Source organism: Rana temporaria, chromosome 10 (assembly GCF_905171775.1).
Source record: "Rana temporaria chromosome 10, aRanTem1.1, whole genome shotgun sequence".
Classification (NCBI taxonomy): Eukaryota; Metazoa; Chordata; class Amphibia; order Anura; family Ranidae; genus Rana; species Rana temporaria.
The window spans coordinates 71211871-71221769 of NC_053498.1; the positions used below are offsets into that span (position 1 = coordinate 71211871).

Here is a 9899-nt window from a genome sequence, read left to right on the forward strand (position 1 = left end):
TTTCTTTTAGTGGTTTTTAATCACCACTGGGTTTTTATTTTTGTTGATAAACAAACAAAAAACATTTCTTAATTTTTGCAATTTTCCAAGTAATTTCTTCTTCTTCACGGATGTGCACTGATGAGGCTGCACTGATAATAGGGTGACAGTGCGGAAGGAAAGTACTGCCGATAAGCAGGAAGTCTGTTTACAATGTGATACGCTGTGATTGGACACAGCTGATCACATGGTAAAGGGCCACTGTGATTGGCCCTTTACCTCGATCTGTCATCAGCTGTGTCCGAATGACATAGCAATCACAGAGTGTGCCCGATGTGCGCCTTCCCAGAACTAGCCAACCGCGCGGTCTACAACCAGCTGCCTGGTGCTTAAAACTGCATGTCCAAGGCATCGGGTCAATAAGAATTGCTTACGCCGGGAATGGGCTGACAAAAGTGAACTGCGTGTCCGGGGGTGTCGGGCAACAGGAATTGCTAAAGACTGAGAATGGGCCGACAATTTCTAGTCGCCATGGCACCTTGGATTTGTCAAGCCCTGCCAATGACAATGCAGGGCCCTGCCACTGTGTAAATGAAAACAGAAATATCACAGGGTTTGCATGCACATGCGCCGTCCCGTGGGCACATCCCAGTGCGCATGCTCACAAATACGTCGGAACAACTGCCTAAGATACGCCGGATCACTGCCTATGGCGTGAACGTAACCTACGCCCAGCCATATTCACGTACAACGTAAAATACGCCGGCTTGTGTTCCCTGGTGCAGCCCTTTGCATGGATGCTGCTGAGTTACACCTCCTTTATGGGGCATAACTTTACGTCGTACGTATAACTTACGCGCACCAGTCGTAGCCTGCTCCAGGCGCAAGTACGATTGTGAATCGGCGTATCTCCCTCATTTGCATATTTGAATAGAAAATCACTGGGAGCGCCACATGCGTCCAGCGTAAATATGCGCCCACTCTACGCCGGCGTAGGCAAGTTATGTCGGTGGAATGAAGCCTGTTTTTAGGCGTATCTTAGTTTTGTGGGCACAGCGCACAGATACGACGGCGCATATTTGCACTTACGCGGTGTATCTCAAGATACGTCGGCGCAAGTGCTTTGTGAATCCGGGCCATTATGCGCACTCCTTTATTAAGCTGGTTTTATTGTAAAAAAAAAAAAAAAAAACTCTTGGGAAAAAAACAATAAAACTTATTGTGAAACAGACTCATTAAAAAATGTTTTTACCACTGGGCTAATTACCCGCAAATATCACAGTTTAGAACCAATCTGATTCTGTACTGTACTTGGACTAAGGCTGCATTCACACCTAGGCGACAAGTAACGCCGCGTAAGCGGCGTATTTTGCCGCAATTTCGTTTACTTTTTTTTTTTTTTTTACAAAGAATTAAACATTGCTGTCTATGGCCGAACGCCAATGCCGCCTGAAAAAAATGGTCCGGGCCATAACCTTGCTGCCTGCTGTTTGTGAACAACTTTACATTGTGGTATGTTATTGTATGAGTGAAATACAGTATGACGTCTATCAGTAATGTAGTATAAATACCCCAGTTTATTTTGAGCATTAAGGTTTTACTTGCTCTTTAAGTTGAATGCCTAATTGGCAAGAGTTAGAATATAATGCAGCATTTTAATGGTGGCGACTAAATATAAAACATGCTGAGCTTTTCAGCTCTGGGGCCTGACAGACAGCCTTTCACAAATAGCATCAGTGCAAATGTGAGTGGGCAGGCTGGAAATTAACCCTCTCCTGTCACCAGGGTATTGATGTCATTATAATGTGCATATGTGTAACTACAATAAAGCATACATATTTATGTCCTCATTGTGTAAAGCATGCATTTTGGATATTAAAAATTAGATCAAATGTCTATTTTTTTATACAGTAGATATACATGTGAACAAGACATTACCAACCCTCAGTTTGTAAGAGTTTCAGTATGTAATGTCCAGATTTACATTACATGGTGCTCCTGCATGTTTGAAAGCTTTCCTTTGCTGCAGTTTTACCTGGTACCCTGATCATTGACCCCACCTTCTAATATAAGGGCTGCAGTTTTACCCGGTACCCTGATCATTGACCCCCCTTCTAATATAAGAGCTGCAGTTTTACCCGGTACCCTGATCATTGACCCCCCACCTTCTAATATAAGGGCTGCAGTTTTACCCGGTACCCTGATCATTGACCCCCCTTCTAATATAAGAGCTGCAGTTTTACCTGGTACCCTGATCATTGACCCCCCTTCTAATATAAGAGCTGCAGTTTTACCTGGTACCCTGATCATTGACCCCCCTTCTAATATAAGAGCTGCAGTTTCACCCGGTACCCTGATCATTGACCCCACCTTCTAATATAAGAGCTGCAGTTTTACCTGGTACCCTGATCATTGACCCCCCACCTTCTAATATAAGGGCTGCAGTTTTACCCGATACCCTGATCATTGACCCCACCTTCTAATATAAGGGCTGCAGTTTTACCCGATACCCTGATCATTGACCCCACCTTCTAATATAAGAGCTGCAGTTTTACCTGGTACCCTGATCATTGACCCCCCTTCTAATATAAGAGCTGCAGTTTTACCCGATACCCTGATCATTGACCCCACCTTCTAATATAAGGGCTGCAGTTTTACCCGATACCCTGATCATTGACCCCACCTTCTAATATAAGAGCTGCAGTTTTACCTGGTACCCTGATCATTGACCCCCCTTCTAATATAAGAGCTGCAGTTTCACCCGGTACCCTGATCATTGACCCCCCTTCTAATATAAGAGCTGCAGTTTTACCTGGTACCCTGATCATTGACCCCCCTTCTAATATAAGAGCTGCAGTTTTACCTGGTACCCTGATCATTGACCCCCACCTTCTAATATAAGAGCTGCAGTTTTACCTGGTACCCTGATCATTGATCCCACCTTCGAGTGCTTTCACACTGGGATGGTGTGCTTGCGGGACGTTAGAAAAAGTCATGCAAGCAGCATCTTTGGGGCAATTTGGGAGCCACAACAGGGAACACGGGCGCTTTTAACTCTTTGTTCAGCCGCCAGTGGGGGTTCAAAGCACCCCACCAGTGTCTGAAAAGTGCAGCTAAAACTGCGGTAAAGCGCCGCTAAAACCAGCGGAGCTTTATCGCTAACGCTGGGCACTTTCACTGTGAAAGTAGCCTAATGCCGCGTACACATGATCATTTTTCAGCATGAAAAAAAACGTTGTTTTTCAGCATGTCGAAAAAACAAAGTTTTCCCAACTTCATTATTAAAACGATGTTGCCTACGCACCATCGTTTTAAAAAAATTATCTAGCAAAGCGCGGTGACGTACAACACGTATGACGGCACTATAAAGGGGAAGTTCCATTCGCCTTTGGGCTGCTTTACCTGATTTTGTGTTAGTAAAAGACGATTCGCGCTTTTCTGTCTGTTACAGTGTGATGAATGTGCTTACTCCATTATGAACGGTAGTTTTACCAGAACGAGCGCTCCCATCTCATAACTTGCTTCTGAGCATGTGCAGGTTTTTTACATCGTTTTAGCCCACACACGATCATTTTTACAACCAGAAAAACGACATTGTTTAAAACGACGTTAAAAAATGCACCATGTTCGAATTTTTTTTTGGCGTTTTTCAGAACCTGTACTAAAGCAGATGGCTTAATGGCAAATTATTGAAGTTTGAAGGTATAACTTACAACCAGTAAATTCACAGTAAATAGATAAACAATAAATGATTATGTTATAACATATATGGGGTTATTTATGAAAGGCAAATCCACTTTGCACTACAAGTGCAAACTACAAGTGCAAAGTGCGCTGAAAGTGCACTTGGAAGTTCAGTCGCTGTAGATCCGAGGGGGACATGGAAGGACAATAAAAAACAGCATTCTAGCTTGCACATGATTGGATGATAAAATCAGCAGAGCTTCCCCTCATTTCAGATCTACCACTTAGATTTACAGCGACTGCACTTCCAAGTGCACTTTCAGTGCAATTTCAAGTGCACTTTGCACTTGTAGTTTGCACTTGTAGTGCAAAGTGGATTTGACTTTCGTAAATAACCGCCATAGTATAATAATATATGATTTAGCTTGAATAAAACAGTACATTTTCAGCAGAAGATTCTCATTTTCCCAACTGTGTGATGAAAAACATGGGATTGTGGGTAAATCTTAAACCCTTTCCTTGTAGTTAAGAGGGCTGGGCTGGAAGGAAGCATGTGTCTCCACTGCAGCATTTTTATTGGATCCAATGGTACTTTATCATTGGTGAAAGACTCCAAGCTGTCCAATGAGCTCAGTGCCTCTGACAAGAAGTGAGAGGCACTGTGAGCGCATCCTCTCAGTCTGCTGCAAACAGAGTGTGTCAGCTTGTATTTAAACTGGCCGCTCTCTATGTAGTTTCTGACAGGCTGTGCAAGGAGCCCCATATCTGGTCGTAGGGACGACCCAAAAACAGTGGTGGGGTAGGACTTCAGCTACCTACCCCCCAAATTTGGGATCCTTGTGAAGTTCGATCTCGAAGTTCGATCGTGAGTTTTTTTTAATGTTCATGGCAGGCTCTGCTTCACCTGCCTCACCTGACTGCACGTCCCTGCTAGAAGTTGAACATGGAACCTCATGGCAAAGAACTCTCTGAGGATCTGAAAAAAAAATTGTTGCTCTAAATAAAGATGGCCGTGGGAATGCCCTCCTGTACAGGGATTCTGGCGGCGATTTCAAATTGTACTGCAAACTGATGGCGACCTCTATTCACCCTTCCCCTGAGATGGCTCTCCTATCTATACTCCCTGGCACGTTCAAATCCATCAAAAACGATGTACTACGACACTTCCTGGCGGCGGCCAGAGTGGTGATCCCCCGTCATTGGAGATCGGCAACCATGCCTTCCCTGGGGGATTGGGCTGTTGAAGTGGACCGCATAAGGGACCTTGAGCGTCTGTTAGCGGAAGAGGGTGGTAAAAGCGAGCAGTTTTCTCTCACCTGGACTTCATGGTCCATGTTCCGACACTCTTCTGAGTTTATCTCTTGGGCCGAGGGTGGCCTGGATGATGTGACCCTGACGCCATGATGGAGTGATTCTTGTCCCTTGACCCTTTTCCCCTGTCTCTCTGCCCCCCTCGTTGTCTGCCTATGCTTCTTCTCCTTCTCTTGATCTCTAAATACTTCCTTAGGAATCTATTGAGCTAAACGTATCATGGCCTCGACCCGCTTAGTGTTCCTGATTCGTTATGTGACCCCATGTCTTATTTTGCCTGCAGACTCATGCATTATCTCCCCTAATATGCCATATGCGGCGCAACACTGACCCCCTCACAAATGCGAGGTTGGTGGATGCAATTAATGTACATATTATATATCTGGGGATTGTTTAATTGAACGGCCTTGTAGTGGTCAGCGTACACATGCTCTCGTTCCCATTTCTCAAGTATCTTGGACATGAGTTTATTATGTCAAACACGTTGCTTACTGCTGATGTAAGTGTTTTCACTGTATGTAATGTTTGAGACACTATCTGTCTATGTGTTTCTTCCTTTTCTTCTTATGAATAAAATAAGATTGAATTAAATAAAGATGGCCTAGGCTATAAGATGATTGCCAAGACCCTTAAACTAAGATGCAGCATGGAAGCCAAGACAATACAGCGGTTTAACAGGACAGGTTCCACTCAGAACAGGCCTCGCCATGGTCGCCAAAGAATTTGAGTGCAAGTGCTCAGCGTCATATCAAGAGGTTGTCTTTGGGGAAATAGACGTATGAGTGCTGCCAGCATTGCTGCAGAGGTTGAAGGAGTGGGGGGTTCAGCCTGCCAGGGCTTAGACCATACGCCGCACACTGCATCAAATTGGTCTGCATGGCCGTCGTCCCAGAAAGAAGCCTCTTCTAATGGTGATGCACAAGAGTTTGCTGAAGACAAGCAGAGGTAACAAAATATCCTGGACTGCTGCACTCTATTGAATGACGTCTTTATTGAGTAAAATCAAAATAATACAAAACTGTCCAGCCAAAAATAAAAGGTGAACAAGAGAAAAGTGGCTAACGCGTTTCACTTCATGAAATGCTTATTCATAGCTGAAGACAAGCAGACTAAGGACATGGCTTACTTGAACCATGTCCTGTGGTCTGATGAGACCAAGATAAACTTACTTGGTTCAGATGGGGTCAAGCGTGTGTGGCGGCAACCAGGTGAGGAGTACAAAGACAAGTGTGTCTTGCCTACAGTCAAGCATGATGGTGGGAGTGTCATGGTCTGGGGCTGCATGAGTGCTACTGGCACTGGGAAGCTACAGTTCATTGAGGGAACCATGAATGCCAACATGTACTGTGACATACTGAAGCAGAGCATGATCCCCCCACTTCAGATACTGGGCCGCAGGGCAGTATTCCAACATGATAACGACCCCAAACACACCTCCAAGATGACCACTGGTCACACATGAAGCTGAGGGTAAAGGTGATGGACTGGCCAAGCATGTCTCCAGACCTAAACCCTATTGAGCATCTGTTGGGTATCCTCAAACGGTAGGTGGAGGAGCGCAAGGTCTCTAACTTCCACCAGCTCTTCGATGTCATCATGGAGGAGTGGAAGAGGACTGCAGTGGCAACCTGTGAAGCTCTGGTGAACTCCATGCCCAAGAGGGTTAAGGCAGTGCTGGAAAATAATGGTGGCCACACAAAATATTGACACTTTGGACATTTTCACTTAGGGGTGTACTCACTTTTGTTGCCAGCAGTTTAGACATTAATGGCTGTGTGTTGAGTTATTTTGAGGGGACAGCAAATGTACACTGTTATACAAGCTGTACACTCACTACTTTACATTGTAGCAAAGTGTAATTTCTTCACTGTTGTCACATGAAAATATAGAATAAAACATTTACACAAATGTGAGGTACTGTATAAGTGTATATACACACACACGTCTTAGAGAGGAAGTACTTGTGCCAGGCTGTAGCCATGATCCTGGTATCATTTCTTAGAGATGATGACTGGCTTTCCAGTAAAAGTGATTATGCGGCTTTATACAGCTGCCCGATCACCTGACAGCCCCTCCCCCTCCCTTCCACCGCTGTTCCTGGGTAGGCTGCACACAGAGGTGAGGAATAAAGATCACTTGTTTCCTTCTTCTCAATGAAGAATGAAGCCGGAAGCAATGAGGATTTCATTCCAGGGAAGCAGCCAATCAAACAGATCTATGTTTCATCAGCTGCCTTGGAGGGAAGAGGAAGGACAAGGGATCTTATAGACCCCTAATTGCATAATAAAGAGTACCTGTCACTGCCCAAGATCTCACAAGGGCTGTTGTCTACCCCTTGTGATAGCAATAAAGTTGAATAAAAAAAAAAATGTAAAAAAAATCTAAATAAATTCAAAATAATTCAAAGCACCCCTATCCTCATGCAAACAATGTTCGGTATTGGCGCGAATGTCAGAGAGCAATAATTCTAGCAACACGGGTTCAACTCTAACCTGATAACCTGTAGTCTTTAAAGCGCCACCTATGGATAATTGTAGGTACTGCCATTTGTGCCCATTTCACAGGTGGGTGCCATTTTCAGCCTTGACATGTTTGGTATCTATTTATTCGTCACAACACCATCTTTTACATTTTACACAAAAAGTGGATATTATGTTTGTGCGCACTAAAATAATTTGTGTGTGAATTTTTTCCTCAAAACTTATGTTTGATAAATGGTTGTGCAAATATCATGCAACATAAAAAGAATAGCAACAACCATCATTCTATTCTCCGGTAAATATAGAATGTTTGGGGGTCCTAAGCAATTTTCTAGCATAGAAATTCTGATTTGAACAAGTGTATGAAAAATGGCCCCCGGGCAGCAAGGGGTTAAATTGGTGACAGGGGTGTCCTTTCTATGATGCTCCGGAGCGCCCCCTGGCTGCCAACACCTACAACTGCATTTCATTGGTGAGGAGAATGGAGCGCCAACAACTGGTGAGACTCCAAACTGAATGTCAGTGAGTGGTAGACAGGGACATAGAGAAGTAATAAAAGTATCCGTGTGTCATGTCCCTCATGTCTGGCCGGACACAGCCCAGGCCCAGCGTACGGACAGACGGACACCGGGAGGACACGTCACTCACCTCACCCGCGCCTCTCCCCGCCACATAACAGTACTACGGAGGTGTAGCCACGCCCACATGCAAATGAGGATAGGAAGGCGGGGCCTTCGGTAGCTCGGAGCACGAGTTCCTGATTGGAGGAAGTACACTCTGCTCGGCTTTGGAAGTAAATGGCACCCGGAGGATGAGCGCTTACATTGTATCACCGTGTGTGTTCAGCGCTGGCGGAATAGACAGTAACCAATCAGAAGCAGAGATCAGAGATAAGATCCAATCAATACACAAGCCTGTGCGATCTAAATGGAGACATCCCTGGCATCCCTGTAGATGTGTCATGCCTCCAGCGCGCCACTAGGTGGCAGGCACGGCTACTATTCTGTGCTGCAGCCTTTACTTGCCAAGCAGAAAGATTTACAGTAAAATTAAAGTGTATCTCTAATCCCAAAAACCAAATATCGCGGACTTGTAGTTTATCAGTCTTTAGAGTTGGTGGATGCATTTGTTTTCTTATTTAACCACCTCAATACTGGGCACTTTCACCCCCTTCCTGCCCAAGCCATTTTTCAGCTTTCAGCGCTGTCACACTGAATGACAATTGCGCGGTCATGCAACACTGTACCCAAATGAAATGTTTATCATTTTTTTTTCCACAAATAGAGCTTTTTTTGGTGGTGTTTGATCATCTCTGCGGTTTATATTTATTGCGCTATAAACAAAAAAAGAGCGACAAGTTTGAAAAAAACACAATATATTTTTACTTTTTGCTATAATAAATATCCAATTTTTATTTATTTTTTAAAAAAAAAAATTTTCCTCAGTTTAGGCCGATACGTATTCTACATATTTTTGTAAAAAAAAAAAATCGCAATAAGCGTATGTTGATTGGTTTGCGCAAAAGTTATAAGGGCTACAAAATAGGGGATAGATTTATAGCATTTTTATTATTTATTTATTTTTTACAAGTAATTGCGAAGATCTGCGATTTTTAACGTGACTGTGATATTGCGGCGGACACATCGGACACTTTTGACACATTTTTGGGACCATTCACATTTATACAGCGATCCGTGCTATAAAAATGCATCGATTGCTGTATAAATATGACTGGCAGGGAAGGGGTTAACATAAGGGGGCGTTCGAGGGGTTAGCGTGTTCCCTAGGGAGTGATTCTTACTGTGGGGGGAGGGAACTGACTGGGGGAGGTGACCGATGGTTGTGCCTATGTACAAGGGACACAGCATCAGTCTCCTCTCCCTGACAGGATGTGGATCTGTGTGTTTACACACACAGATCCACGGTCCTGCTCAGTTACTGGGCAATCACGGGTGCCCGGCGGACATCGCGGCCGCCGTGCACGCACATTCGGTTCCCAGTGACGCGGCATGCACGCGCCCCCCCTAGTGGTTCTGGAAGGTGCAACGTCATATGCCCCCTGCCCAGAACGAGCGGCTCATCGTCCCACTGTCATATGACGTGGGCTAGTGGTTAAATACCCTTTATTTTACCTGATAAGCCTGATATTACCTCACTTCCTGTCCCAGGGTGACAACTGTCCTAAGCAAAGTTGTCACCAGTGGTATATATTTTTTAGAGGGGCGGGGCAATCTGTCTGCCAACATCCCTCCCTTATCAGTCGATCGATCAGTCCCCACATCTAGGTCACGGGCTTCCTCTAGGCGGCAGCTTCACCCTGTATCTCCTTCCTTTGTTTCACAGCAGCGCAGCTTCCCCTGCATCTCCTCCCTCCTCCTTCTCAGTGGCCAATAGGATCGCATCTCCTCTCTGCCACCTTGGTCGATACAGTTCTCCACGTGAACG

At 44.7% G+C, this 9899-nt stretch overlaps 1 protein-coding gene across 2 annotated transcripts in view; it reads right to left on the reverse strand.

The window, feature by feature from the left end:
* The window catches only part of SLC37A4 (solute carrier family 37 member 4), a 46348-nt gene extending 38118 nt beyond the window's left edge, over positions 1–8230 (reverse strand). Inside the window, exon 1 of one of the 2 annotated variants that reach the window (XM_040325429.1) lies at positions 8103–8230. The gene's annotated coding sequence lies outside the window, so the exon portion shown is untranslated. The remainder of the gene's footprint in view (positions 1–8102) is intronic. The other variant, XM_040325430.1, reaches the window with a different exon arrangement.
* Positions 8231–9899: the final 1669 nt, after the last annotated feature.